A 16412-nucleotide genomic window follows, 5' to 3' on the forward strand; every position below is an offset into this window, starting at 1 on the left:
TTTTATGTTAACATCGTCTTACTGTTTTAATGTTTGACTGAGATATAGACATGTGGTAATCAATAAACATATCTCGTTTCAATAGATAATCGTGCTTAAAAAAGGCACCCCATTGACTACCTTGCTAACGAAGGTACGTCTTGTTAAAGAAAAAGAATTAAATTCAGATCAATTTGAAAAAGATATGGAGGATGTTCAACTGAGTCATTGTACTTTTATTGCAATTTAAATAAAAATGAAAAGATAAATAAATAAATCGATCCATCCATTCATCCATACAACAAAGACCAGCAATATCCATCCTTTCCTACCTAGCTACCTTCTACCTAATTATCAATTAACTTAGAAATACGTGTGTTATTATATTCTAGATGCATATTTTCAAATGTAATGTTTTAAACGTATTTACTGACTGCAACATGGTGAATCAAACACCAGATTTGATAAGGGATAACTTATGTTAACCATTTTTATCCGTTTCCGTTAAAAGTAAAATAACAAAAATACCGAACTCTAATGTAAACATTCAACAGAAAGTCCGTCATCAAATGGCAAAATCAAAAGCTCATGTACATCAAACGAATGGATAAAAACTATTATATTCCTGACTTTGTAAAGGCATTTTCTTATGTAAAAAATGGTTGAGTAAGACTGATTTTGAAGCTAGCTTAACATCTTACTTTTATGACAGTCGCATTAATTACATTATATTGACAACGATGTGTGAACAAAACAAACAGACATACTACGTAAAAATATCAAAAGATCTACATCAGTCAACATTGTGTTTTAATCTTAATCACTATTAAAACAGGCAAATATGTCAACGATTTAATATAAAAAATTATCATGCTTATATGATTATGTGCACTTTTAAATATACTTTCCCTTTTTGTCTTGATAAAGTAATATTTCCATAACGCTATATTTCAATTTCTAGATTCAAACAAAAATTAAGACATACATTTCTTATGAATATCACCATCCAATTTATGAATTGAAATTAGTAATCATGCTTTCATGAAGAAATGCTTATAGGAAATTTCTCCTTAAACATTATTTTCAAACACCGTTCACACCAATAGTAACTTGATGAAATACAGAACTTTTTACTAACGTTGTAAATATCCTTGCGTAATAGATCTGATAATTCTAGGCGTGAAAGGTTGGTTTATTTACTATGCAAAAGTGATTTTTATACACTTTTCCTAAGAATAATTATATTATTTCTCTTAAAGACAAGAACACTTTTAACTCCTTAGTGTATGTGCAATGCAATTACGACATGTATTATGTTCCAAAGAGTTGTTGCAACTAAGCATAATTTCAGGGTAATTGTGACAGGTACTTGTTGTAAGATAAATTATAATTGAGTTATTAAGAAATCGATTTGTACAACAGATTTTGATAGTTATGCATGTTATATTTGATATAAAGACCAATATCCAACAAAAGTCATGGAAAGTTTATTCATGCTACTTTAGATCATTGTAAAAGAATAAGCCTTTAGCAAGTCTGGAATATAAAAGTTGTTGTCCATTCGTTTATTGTGTTTGATGTGTGTGAGCTTTGCATTTGCCATTAAATGAGGGACCTTCCGTTATGAATTTTATTCATTATTTTTGAAGTGTTATTATATTCTTCTAGAACCTCTACATCGATACCTACACAGAAAATCATAAAATTCATGAAATGAATCGTTAAATTTTTATCATAGAATATGATATTATATTTTATAAAAATAAAATAAAAGCAGTCTGTTGAAGAATTCATGACAGGTTGTTTAGATAAGAGATAACCATATCAGCTGTCAATCCAGGATAAACCATAATGTTTCACGTTTCCGATCATTCAAAATAAAATATAATATCTGGTTGTACCGCAAAAACGATAAAATGAACATTTTATATAATATAAAACTTATCATTGACGCTCATATCAAAATATATTTTTTTATTCATGAAGAATAGACTAATGTTCAGTATCAGATTAGCTGCAAACAAAATGTCTGAACCGCTTTGAATTAACAGAAAAAAAAAACATATGTTTAAAACTAATTGAACTCTTTCTAAGACCATGTAGACTTCATGCATGCTATAGTTTGATGTTCTCGTCATTGCAAACTGATGTGTACAACAGACTACTTTATAATACAAGATTCGGTATACACACATTTTCTTAACGGTACTAACTCCACAACAAGCACTTATCTTTAAAACCACTTAAATTCTGTAGAAGACTTTATGCCTTTTGTAGCCTATTTTTTGTCTCTTCATTGGCAATCAATAATACTCTTTATAATTGTTTAATTGCAGACTGTTCAGGTGATGCGAAATTAAATTGAATTTTAATACTCCGAATTAATTTACTAGTTTCGCAATTTTCATTTACGTGGATGATGGTCTGAAGGGAGTTTTTCAAAGTAGTGAATAATGGACCATTACAACACCTTCTTTTGATTTTCCTTTGCATTGTATTTATTTAACAGTTTTTGGAAATGGACCCACAAAATAACAATGGGAAAATAATTGTGTTCTACACAAGATAAATACAAAAAAATACATATGATCAGGGAATACAGAAAAAATGTACCCCGCATCGACCGTGATATTTCAATTTATTTTTTTCAGCTTTTAAGTTGTATTGTCAATTTGTATACGTTAATAGTGTTAAATGAGATATCTGCATTTTCAACAAATATCAATTTATGTTTTGCATACATCATATGTTTTCTATTTCTGTTCACTAAATACAATTAATGTATTTGCAGTGAACAAGCAAAACTTATACAATTAGAAACAAATCATTGTATTATAACTATCTCAAGACAAAGTAATGTATATACTAAAAACTAATGAAAATATGAACTGAAATGGGGAAGCATGACTTACTTACAATCATAATGGCAAGACTCAAAACACACACATTTAATAATGTGACTACGAAAAATTATTGATGTGATGCTTTGTGTACTGAAAAGTCTTAATTTGCACAAATATACTAAACTTTCACAATATATATCAATTTCCAATTGTTTCACAGTTTTAATTTCTAGGGTATTTTAGCCGACGTTTTTCTCTTTGTAGAACACGTACCTAGACCTATGATAACCATTTCGAACTATCGCTTCATTTTAACTATCGTAGATAGCTGTTGTAATTGTAATCATTCCATATCTCCACAATTTTCATATGATAAATTAATCTATTCAACCTATACATACTTATAGTATAGTCCGGACTGTCCGGGATATTCCGGAGTGAGGGAACCGGGATGCAGGCTGAGGGAATCGGGATTCAGGCGGAGGGAGGATCCCCCACAAGGAGAGCTCGATCAGTTCTGATACATGTGTTGAGTTTCATTATATAAATGATTTATGTTCGTATTAGTCTGGCGAATTAGAACAAAACATTCATATACGGTGCCCGTCTTCTGCTGATTTGGTACCGCCCTTGTTGTACATAGTGTAAGATATGTATGCTTTGTTGTCTCACATACACACATTTTTGTATATAAGTTCTTATTTCTAAACGTTTACGATGATGCAAATAACGTTTGTTACAACATCCATTTTAATTAGTTATAATCATACTTCTGATAAACAAATGGAATAGCAGAATAATTGACAAGAAAGGATCTCCCTTTCTATTATAAATCTTCTAATTATTATTCTTTGTTTGTTTTGATTCTGTTTGGCAGTTATATAGTATCGTGTTCTTTAGACAATTTGTAAAGCTTATTATGATACGCTTATACTGCATGCATCAAATTATTTTTGACAAGAGTAAGAACTTTTGATAAATTACAAGCCTCCTGTGATTTAGTGTCTATTGCTATCAGCATCATATATTATATATATTAAAAACAGATTATACAACAGCATCTAGTTAACCCTTGCATTTTAAAGTTGCATAAATAATTATCTCGAAGTTTCGTAACAATGGCTTGGTGTAGTACACTGGTTCTATGCACGTGTACTTGTGTAGATTAAGTACTATTCCTTTGCAGTATTGGAAACATACATTTAACTACATATTGCAGTGCTTGTTTGGTACCTCGACATTATTGTATTATTTGCAACCGCGCTGACGTACTGATCGTATGCGTCATGTCGAAAGTGACAGTTTTATACTTTCAACAAATAATATATTCTATATCTTTTTTATAGAGTCATAATAATATTATTTTAATTTTAGTTTCTTGTGTACAATTTGGAAATTAGTTCATTATCACTCAACTAGTATATATTTGTTTGGGTGCCAGCTGAAGGACGTCTCCGGGTGCGGGAATTTCTCGCTACATTGAGGACCTGTTGGTGACCTTTTTTTTTTATTCATAACTTCTGCATCATTTTAGTACTGTAAAATTATAGTAATACTACATGTTTATGCATACATGCAGAAGTAGCCATGTAGTGTCTCGCTGCTCGAAGTCTATATAATAATGAAAATTTCAGTATACGTAACAAGAAAAAGAAATACTATTACAAAATCAAAGACGTTTTCACTTTATTTGTCTTTATACTCTGTACTTAATACTTCACTTAATTTGTCTTTATACTCTGTACTTAATACTTCACTTTATTTGTCTTTATACTCTGTACTTAATACTTCACTTTATTTGTCTTTATACTCTGTACTTAATACTTCACTTTATTTGTTTTTATATTCTGTACTTAATACTTCACTTTATTTGTCTTTATATTCTGCACTTAAAACAACAGAATGGAGTTTCCTTTACCAGTTCTGAGCAAGATGAACACAGCAACAATCTATGTTCGAAGTGACACCAGTTATATATTTGTACATCTTTATATATTATTGATATTACATAACATTTGAACAAGGGAAGAGATCTATTTTGATAAATAAAAAATTAGCATTCACCTGTAATTTACCTTAACTATCAAATTTGAAAATTATTTCTGGAGTTAAAGATTATTCGAATTTTCTCAATAGTTCTGTTAAATTTTGAATATATCAAACAAATTATAAATTTGGAATGTTAATAATTCAAAACTTTAATAAAATATCCTTCCAAATTGTTTTTATAATTTAGAATTGTAAAGTGTTTCACAGCGCTTAGATGTAATTGGATGCTTTATAATGGTAAGCAATTGACCTGTTAATTGGGGAATAGCAAGTGCTGACGAAAAATGTTGTTTGCTGTAAAGAATGTTTGTAAGCAGTCCAACTCACCAAGACAAATTAATCAGTGTACGAAATAAATCATGGCATGGTTACTTTTTACATCACTTATACCTGTTTACAAAACTTTTGAATTTTTCGAAAAACTAAGGATTTTTCTACCCCAGGAGTAGATAACCTTAGCCGTAATTGGCACAACTTTTGGGAATTTTGGGTCCTCAATGCTCTTCAACTTTGTATTTGTTTGGCTTTTGAACTATTTTGATCTGAGCGTCACTGATGAGTCTTATGTAGACGAAACGCGCGTCTGGCGTATAAAATTATAATCCTGGTACTTTTGGTAACTATTATATGACTCGAAAACATTCACACAGTTGTCTTTCAACCTGAGCAGAACTTTGCAATAGTCATCTTCTATAAAGAGAATGTCACTGTTACTTTAGTTTTAACTAAAATAACGTTATTGCCTTCGTCTGATCTAACAAAGGCTACTGTGTTACTGATACCAAATAATTTAAATAACTTTCTTTTTTAATTCAATTTTTGAACTTCTGAGATAGAATGAAAGATTACATCTAATATCTCGCAATGGTTTGTTCGGACTGCACTTCAAATGAACAATGAATAGTAAATAAATGGAATGTTTTGAAGGCAAACAAAAATGTAGGACGAGATAAGTTAAAAAGATGACAACTAAGCGACAACCTCCCCCATATATTCATATTGTAGCAGGATATTTTATCAAAGTTGCGAAATATTAACATTCAAAATGGATAATTTGTTTGAAATTTTCCAAATTACATCGAACTATTAAAATTAAAATATTAAAAAACTCTAGAATTTATGTTTTAATTTGATAGTTTGGATATGAATAAAACTAAATATAAGAATACACGTTCTGTGTGTGTAATTTTTTTTAAAGCAGAACAGAAAACGGGCGCAAATGCTAAACGGAATGAATCAAAACAAACAAACAGAAACATAATTCGCCAAAATGAATCGACACCAAACAAAATGAAGATAAAATGTTACTTTTCAAGAGGCCGTGCCAATAAGTAAAGAGCATCGTACTGCACAAACCTTGAAAGTACAGAAAATAAGATTCAGTTTTAGATTCTTTTCATTGATTTATTATATCATAAACAAAGTTTTATTCTTAAATATTTATGGCAATTACCCCAAAACTCAATCCAAGCCTTTCTTTTGTGACATAGAACCTTGCAGTACAATTTCAGAGAAATTCATACACACTTAAACATAAGTTATTCATGTTATTGTCTGGAAACAATAAAATGTTTGTTTTAGACTATTTTTTGCCCCTTATTCCTAAACGTTTTGGACAGTTTTGATAAATTTTTCATCGTTCATGTTTTTTTACAACACACGCCATGATATTTATAAAAGATGTTCAATATACAATACATTTCAATTGTATTTATATCTTCTACCATTACAATATTGTAATAACCTGTTTAATATAGCGGAGTGTGACGACAGTGCTGTTTTACACTGTATGTCTTCATTTTACAAGAATAATAATCAAAACTATGTAAATACCTATTTCACGTGACTGTCGTGTTTTTTTTTTGGAATAACACATACCCATACATAACTTTTAAACTTTCGGCATTAAATACATTTAAATTTTCCTTCGCCATGCTCGTCCGAATTTAAAACATTTCTTTACCTAATCCTTGGTATAATAAATAAAACAAAACTCTAGATATGGGTTTAGTTGCTTGCAGTAACTTTTCTTTTTCTATAGTAAGCAATGTTTAATGACATTATAAATCAATATATTAAAACATTACAAGTACAACCACATTCATCCAATACATTTAAATGGTTTGAAATAAAGCTTCGTTTTACAAATGTATAAGCATATACATTCTTTAGTGACCGTAAATAAACTGCAAACTGTCGTAGTTACTGTATTTGTATATAACATACTAGTTATATTTAGTTTGCTTTTAATTTACTGATAACAAAATCAATATTTATACCAATAAAACAATATTCAATGATCTTATTACAGTGTTGAATTGGTAACCTTTAAGAATAAGTATATTTAAAGGAGCGATAAGTTTACAAGGATCATTTCTGAATTTCCGGGCACGGTTAACAACATTTCCGTAAACATGAGGATGTGCTATTCCGTTTGAAATAGGTTTCCTACATGTACAACCAAACTAGAAAACAAATCTTTATATCTATGGAAAAATTTCGTAACGACATGTTATTATTAGTTCGAACGTCTTTATCATATGGAACAAAGTCCTATGAGATGCTTGTTTTTTCTACATTGTTTGAAGACTTTTTGGAAGTATTGTCAACATTAGACTGCATAAAACAGATGTCCCCGAACATTTATTCATCGGAATCACTCTCAACTAGTTCTTGATAGAACACATGTGAAAATGAGTCAACTTTGAAGTAAGCCATTTTCTACAATGTTAACGAAACCAATACATGAAAAAAGGAAATAAATCAAAAAGTTCCAGTTCAAGATAAAAAATCTCGTCCAGATACATTGATAGCATGTAAGGTATTGTATTGCAATATTTCAAAATTATAGCAAATTACTGTGTTTGCTTTAAATATGCGTGGTTACTACGGTGTAGTAGGTTTAATGAAGACAATGCAACAGTCAATTTATAGTATTACGAATTATTTTTGTAAAGAATCTTGTTACTTTTAATTACTAACTGTAAAGTTTTTCCCCGCAGATAAAGCCCAAAACAACATTGTTTTTTTGTATGTAAAACTCATTACATTAACTGTTTGATAAACGAATTCGGTTATAGGTCTTTTCTTTGTTCCGTTGGAATTTCAACCAAAGATGAAAAACTGGATCTTCCATCACTGTATTGGATACTTATACTACATAAGTGTCCTTACAAATAACGGTATATTGCTGGGTCTTCCATGTGCTCCACGGAAGCTCTTTCCACATTATTAACATCTATTTTAGTTGTTGGGAAACTGCCTATTCTAGAGGTGTATTGAATCAGATGTGGATACTTAAAAATTCCCCAGATCTTTTAGAGTACATATAATCTAACTCTCTTTCATCATGCAACAGTATTAAAACGTTTGACTTTTCTACACTTTACACAAGTATCACATAGTTCAAGCCAAAAGACAAATTGAAAGAGTTTGTATTGATTTGTTTCATAAAACAGATTGGCCAACGTAGCTACACGTATCTTGTCATAGGGTTGGATAACTCATACTTTGTAAAGGATCACTATGATTCGAACAAACAATTCTCTGAAACTGACATTATCGAGATTCTTGATTTTATGATAGACAACGTATTTGTTAAGTTCGGAGGACGTGTTTTTTTCAGACTGTCGGCATTGCAATGGGAACCAATTGTGCCCCTCTTCTTGCCGACTTGTTTCTTTATTATTATGAGGCTGACTTTATACAGAAACTTCTTAGGAAGAAAGATATGAAGTAAGCAATATCCTTTAACTCTACTTTTCACTATATAGATGACGTTCTTTCACTACATAATTCAAAATTTTTGTGACTAGGTTGAACGAATATATCCCATCGAACTAGAAATAAATGATACTCCAGATACAGTTTATTCGGCCTCATATCTTGATTAACATCTAAAAATTGACAATGAGGGTCGGTTGAAAACAAAAGTTTACGACAAAAGAGATGATTTCAGCTGTCCAATTGTAAACTTTCCATTTTTTAGTAGCATCATTCAAGCAGCACATGCATACGTGGTATATATCCAAATTGATACGATATTCCCGTGCTTGAATTTCTTATTATGATTTTCTAGATAGAGGGTTGCTTCTCACAAGAAACCATTATTAAACCAAGAGTTCCGAATGATAAAGTTGAAATCATCACTTTGTTAATTTTAAGGACGCCATCACGAGTTAGTTGACTGTTTCACAAATGATATCGGATATGTTCATAACGTCGTAACTACAATCCCCTTCCCTTTCATGAATGTTACCTACCGACTATTTTACCGGATTTGTTATAACGTAAGCAACACGACGGGTGTTACATGTGGGGAAGGATCTGCTTACCCTTCCGCAATACCTGATATCACCTCTAGTTTTTGTTGGGGTTTGTGTTACTTATTCTTTAGTTTTTTATGTTGTGCCATGTGTTTTATTGTTTGTCTGTTTGTCTTTTTCATTTTTTTAAATGTATGTTTATTTTCGTTTTATGAGTTTGACTGTCCCTCTGGTATCTTTCGTCTCTCTGTTAAAGTTTTCATGTAGGTTATTAATGTTTTCTTGTTTGTGCTTTAAAAGATCGACTTGAATCGTTATTTTGATCGAGGAACTCAAGTTTAGAATAGTGGAGTTGGCAATGCTTTAGAGAAAGGCATAACACTTTTATTCAAATCCGCTATTGTATGACGTAGTTAACATGAATACGTTTTATTATTACATGTATTATAGCATGAACTGATTAGTGTAAAACTATTCAAACAGGAAAAGCAGCATTTTAATCTTCATACAAAAAGAAAAAGGAAAGACTCTTAAGATTCATATCAACCACTCAACAGAACACCAGGTTCGTGACGAATGTTACTGCTGATTTTAACGGAAATAATGTTTAATATATTATGTAGCTTTCTTTGTTTAATGCCAGAAACAAAAGGATACTTTTTGAATTTCGAATTATTGATGTCCATCATATCTTAGAAAATACATGACAATAGCTTTAACAATTTTTTTTTATTAATTTAGAAATTACAACGCGTAACGTTTAAGTCAAAATTATATGCACTATTTTATACATTTGTAACTCAGCATCTTTGATATGTTCTGTTGAAATAAAATTAACGTTAAGTATTTTTGCCAACTGCCGCTTCGGAATTCAGACTTGTATTAAAAATAATATAAGAGTCAATTTCATAAAAAAAAAACCACTCACGACATAATTGTTCGTATGTTATCTGTATTTTTCATAAATTACGACAACTTTTAGATGAACTTTTTGTTGTGAAACTATAGTAGCTTTTGTTTACTTGAACACAATTGAAACGTCATAATATGCCAGAAAGACTACATAAGAGCATTGTTTTTTTTATTAGACATAATATCCTAACATATTTAAATTCAGTTGTGGAACTCTTTCAACATTTAATGCGGAAATGAAAATGGCCGTTAATGATGAAATTATTTTTACTACTGATGATGTTATTATAATCGTTTGAATATACTTTATGTATATTGTTTTATCCTGAAATGTAGCTAAATTACTAAAAACACAACTCCTTATTTGTTTTTAAGTCTAGCATTGTGCATTTACCAATTGTCATGTTGGGATTATAGCCTTCATGAGTGTATCTTTTTCAAACAATCTATATATCTAGCAACGAAACGAAACGATATATCAATGATAATATTGTATGCGTTCCGCAAATGATTATGTAATAAAGAACCTTCTGTTTGAAGATCGTCTTTTTATCTTCACAGTTGGAAAAAAAAATAATATGTATCGCTCATTTAATATGTTTTGTCTTTTTATTATATGTAACATATAACAGGTGTTGGCTTCCAGGTCAGAAATATATGATACTATCTAAATGATGAGGTGTTCTTATCAAACGTGATGTAAAGTTCAGCAATAAATGTGTTGCTTGATTTAAAGTTCATGTATTTGTATTTTTTCTTTTGACATAAACAAATAATGTAATGAAGATATCTTAATGTGTTTTGGTTGATAAATTCATTGATTCATGCAAAAGAATACATTTGGTGTAGCATACTTTTCATTTCCTGCGAACTTTTCCACTCGATGTGTACCACCTTCCTTATCAATTTACATGCAATATGGTAGAATCCAATACAAAGCACAAAAATATGGTTATTCATCCATACACATAATCAAACAGTTTGCATGAACCTATTCACAAAAGGCTTTGACTATAGAGGTCTAAATATTTAATTGGATGTTTCAAATACTGATGTTTTTTTTTATTTAAGAAAATGGCTGCACCAAGTCCGGAATATGCCAGTTGTTTTCCTTGACTTGGATGTTTTTGAGCGTTTTATTTTGCCTTTTTATTACGGACTTTTCGTTGTGAGTTATAGAATTTTGAAAAAAAGACAATATTCAAGATAAAAAAATGAATGCTCTAAAGTATCAAATGCTCAGGAAGCGATAAAAATAGAACATTCAATAAACATTCATCTACCATGGCCACAACACGCAGACGATCAAACCACATCAGAAACACTCAACTGAAAACCAAACGGTGATAATAAAGATCTCATACAAAACAAAGATGCAACAAATGCATTAACTCCCTTAACGAAATAAATAATATATACATATAGGTCTCGGACATCATGAATGTATCTGAAATCGAAAAAATTGTATTTTATGGTTGTCCTCTAAGTATCACTGGAATTTTTCATATATTGCGTAGGTAAACCGTTAATACTCGCCATATTGGTTGGGTTTCGTGGGGTTTGTTGGAAAAGTTGAATAACGGCGAGACTTTCAACTGTGAAAAACATGACAGGGGCTTTCGTATACAAGTAATTGAAACTTGATTGATATTATCATACATTTGCATGATGATTTTCCCCGTTCCCAAATAATCTAAACTGGGTGTTGTGTTAGTGTAATTCACATTAACGCTCCCATTGAAACAACCCCTTTTTTTCTGACATGAATTGTCATCCTGGTTTTTTTTGCAACGTTGCTGTCCTGCCTTTTTCAAAATTCTTTCTCAGCTGTTTTAAACTGATGTTGGTATGTGGTATTGTGGTTTTGTTACTAATGTTGGTAGTGTTATGATCATATATATGACAAATGTGATATTACGTTATTGTGGTACAGGTTAATTCATTTTGTTTACATCACATCGATGATCTTTGTGTAGTCTGAAATGGTCTTGACCAATGCTGGCCCTGTCTCGACCTGTCTTGACTAGTCTCGAACTGTCTTAACTAGTCTCGACCTGTCTCGACTAGTCTCGACTGGTCTCTACTCAGTCTCAACCAGTCTCGACTTGTCTCGACTAGTCTCATTTAGTTTTGACTGGTGTAAATCAGCCCATCTAACTAAATTTAATATTGATCTTACAAAATTCAAGCTGATTAGGTATTTTGATTTATTCCAGTGAAATGAAAGAATTTAATTTTACAATAGGTAACACTAAAAATTATTATATAAATTCAGATAGGCATCTTTAAGTTTTTTATAACTTTTTCAAATCAACTTGGATTTTTATCAAACTATGCAGCTATTGTAGATATATATTAAACTTACTGAATCCAATGTCATTACGTTTTTGTTGTATTGCTGTAAAATTTAAGAATTAAAGTCATCTTGGTAAAAAAAACTAGGATTTGCAATTCGGACCGAAATAGAGATAGAACACTTTATTTTTTTTAATAACTTTTTCAAATCAACTTTGAATTTTATCAAACTATGCAGCTACCTTAGATATATATGAAGCTTACTGAATCCAATATCATTTAGTTTTTTTTGTTGTATTGCTGTCAAATTTAAGAATTAAATTAATCTTGGTAAAAAAAGCTAGGATTTGCAATTCGGACAAAATAGAGATAGTACACTTTAATTTTTTTAATAACTTTTTCAAATCAACTTGGATGTTCATCAAACTATGCAGCTATCTTAGATATATATTAAGCTTACTGAATCCAAGGTCATTTAGTTTTTCGTTGTATTGATGTCAAATTTAAGAATTAAATAAATCTAGGTCAGAAAAGCTAGAATTTGCAGTTCCGACAAAATAGAGATATTACACTTTAATTTTTTTAATAACTTTTTCAAATCAGCTTGGATTTTCATCAAACTCTGCAACTATCTTAGATATATATTAAGCTTAGAGAATCCCAGGTTATTTTGTTTTTTGTTGTATCGCTGTAAAATTTAAGAATTAAAGTAATCTTGGTAAAATATAAGCTAGGATTTGCAATTTCTGACTAAATAGAGATAGTACACTTTAATTTTTTTAATAACTTTATTCAAATCAACTTGGATTTTCATCAAACTATAAATACATGTATCAACAATCCTATTGTTTTATAAAATATATACAATAGAAAAAACCCGAAGAAAAACATATTTGAAATTTGATACAACCTCTAAACATCAATGGAGACCCCCTATTGTCAAAGTAGAGAAACAGAAGATATATTGTTTATGAACTCCTGTCATATTTTCGTATGCAATGTAGGATTGAATTTTCAGATTTCATTTTTTAAAATGGTACTATCTATTTTATATTTATTAGATACTATTTTATATGGGTGGTTTGTTTGAGGCATTAACTCCCAAGGTTTTTTATTTTTCTCTCTAGAAGGGTTTTGTGTTGGTTTTTGATGATTTTTTTTTAATTTATTTTTTTGGAGAGAGTGGTAGGGTATCACAAGGTTACTTTAACAATAAAGTACACCAACATCTCCTTATATTTATTTTTTAGATTTTATTATCAAGTATCTTTCTTTGAAAATGTTTTAAATTCTTGAATGTCAGCTCTCAGAAAATAAATAAGTAAATCCAGACGAACCGTGTAATACTTTTTTATATGATGAGATGGTTGGCAATGACAGAGAATAGGATAATCTATCTAATTTTAAATGAAGATATATTTGAGTTAACATTGACATTCAATGATAGAACATAAAACTGAAATAGATAGCATATATCAGTTGAATGGTCTTTGGGTCAAATATAAATAAAATATAAAAAATTACATCTACTTTTATAAATCTTATAATTAAAATATTTCCTGATATTAAAATTCAGAATACTTACACTACACTTCATTAATGAAAAACAAACTATGGTGCGTGTAAATGCATACATTTTCAATAGAAATTAATTAAAAGACACAGTACGCATCCTTTAAGCAGACAGCAATCGTAAACCAATTATAAATAAATCACAAGAAACACATCTGTTCTTCAGCTATATGCATGTTTATAATTATTCAAGCGATCAACAATTGACAGATGAAATACAGACTACAGTTTTTATACCAACAGTAATTTATCAAGTGCGATGAAATGTAAACAAACACAAATACTGTCTAGAATAGTATTTCTAGTCTTGCACTTAAACATGTCACCGTATTATATATTCACCATTTTGCTGCCTTATACATTTTTGAACAAATTTAGACAGATCAGTGTTATTAAGTAATAACAGGTCCAAATAAACGCGCAGTGCAAACAAAGAAAAACAAAGGTACTAAATAGAAAGCGTCTAATAATAAACCGTTTCACTGCATATATCTTGTAGTAGAACAATATTTCTTCAAAAGCTTCTTCTATATCAAGGATTATATACAGTAGTTACTGAAACTATTATAACCCTTGATTTTAGACTGGTTCTCCTCCTTGCAATATACAATACAATAATTATACACGCACTTGAAGGAAGCTAAAGCAGAGAAAACTTGTAGACGTCAAACTTTGCCATAAGAATTGATATATTGTCGCTTATTTATCGTCCAGGGTCAAAACGCTATGCACGTCCAGGACGAGAACAAATTAACAACATGATGCAGGGTCAAATGATTTCCTTATTCCAGATTGAGATTGATGGTTCAGTTGATGTCGACAAAGAAGCTGTAAAAAAGCAATCTGTCTATTGAACCATAAAGATTGAGGATTGAATATAGAATGTTACCAACAAGCGCTTTATATTATTCAATTTTAACAAAAAAACAGTCCAGAAATAACGTGGCATGATTTTAAACATCAAATTTGAGACTTTGTTAACAACCTGTATCCAGCAAGGAAGACAGATGCTTCATACATTTGTGTACAAATGTAGCAAATAGTATCGTAAAGCAAAATCAAATAAAAAAAAAAACAAGGAATTTTAACTGATATAGAAAGAAAGGAAATCCAACGGTACTAAATAGAAAGAGTCTGCAGCGTACCAGAGTATTGTCACAATTAAACATTTATATCATAATATTTGATTAATGATTTACTTTGTTTATTCAAAGATATTCGATGTTTTGTTTTCAACATTACAAACAAATATTAAAATATTGCATCATTGTATTTTTAATCATTTCAACTACGAAAACGTATATTTTCAAGACTGTGGTCGACAAAGAATGTTGATACTGACAACACCTGTATGTCAGGTATAAATAGTCCTCTCGTAAAAAATACAACTGCTAAAGTATATAGTCTAATAAATAAATTCTGTCAATATACGACGATATACAAATATCAAGCGTGCTGTTAATTTAACAATTTAGTACCTCAAGTCTTTTAACAAACAAGGTTGAATAATGGATTGATAGTGAACTCAATTCTCAAGCGTATCAATGAAATGCTATGTTTACAATAAGTGTACTGAAATACTGATTACACGTTAAATTATCTTAAATTATATTAATGTGTAATGTGCTAAAATACATTATAAAATATTGTTCAAAATTTGATGTTCACTGTATGATATATAAATAAATTAAATAAGAATATTACTAGCAAATATAAACAAAATATAAACAAAATATATTACAGAATAGAGCTTTAGTTGTTCTCTTTCATTTCAGGGAGAGGAATTTAACGTTTAAAAAAACTAAAGCCTTCTTGTATGTTTTATCGATGGCACTTTTTTTTGTTCATAATCATAACATTTTGGTCAAATTTATCAAGAATAAAGTATTTGTTATTCAACATCAAGCTTCCACAGCATTGACATGTTATTGCCATTTCATAACTAAAGATATACATACAGGATAAAATGATAGCTTTTTGCTAATTATATTGCAAACAAAATTATCAATGTCCTTTGTTTTCGAATAAGTTAAAATGATTAGTTCCATAAATCCCTCTTCATAAACAAATGATTAAGAAAACAAATAGTACTTTGTACATCTATCCCATTTAACTAGAGATAAAGGATACAACAGATACAGTTAAGTCGGCCTCACATCTTGACTTAAATCTAGAAATTGACAATGACGGTCGATTGAAAACAAAACTTTAGAACAAAAGAGATGATTTCAGCTTTCCAATTATGAACTTTCCATTTCTAAGTAGCAATATTCCAGCAGCACCTGCATACGGTGTATATATCTCCCAATTGATACGATATTCCCATGCTTGCATTTCCTATTATGATTTTATTGATAGAAGGTTGTTGCTCACAAGGAAGCTATTAAATCAAGAGTTCCAAATGGTGAAGTTGAAATCATCTCTTTGTAAATTTTACGGACGCCATCACGAGTTGGTTGACCGTTATGAAATAAACGTTTCAGAAATGATATCAGAT

Source organism: Mytilus edulis, chromosome 14 (genome assembly GCF_963676685.1).
Source record: "Mytilus edulis chromosome 14, xbMytEdul2.2, whole genome shotgun sequence".
Taxonomy (NCBI): domain Eukaryota; kingdom Metazoa; phylum Mollusca; class Bivalvia; order Mytilida; family Mytilidae; genus Mytilus; species Mytilus edulis.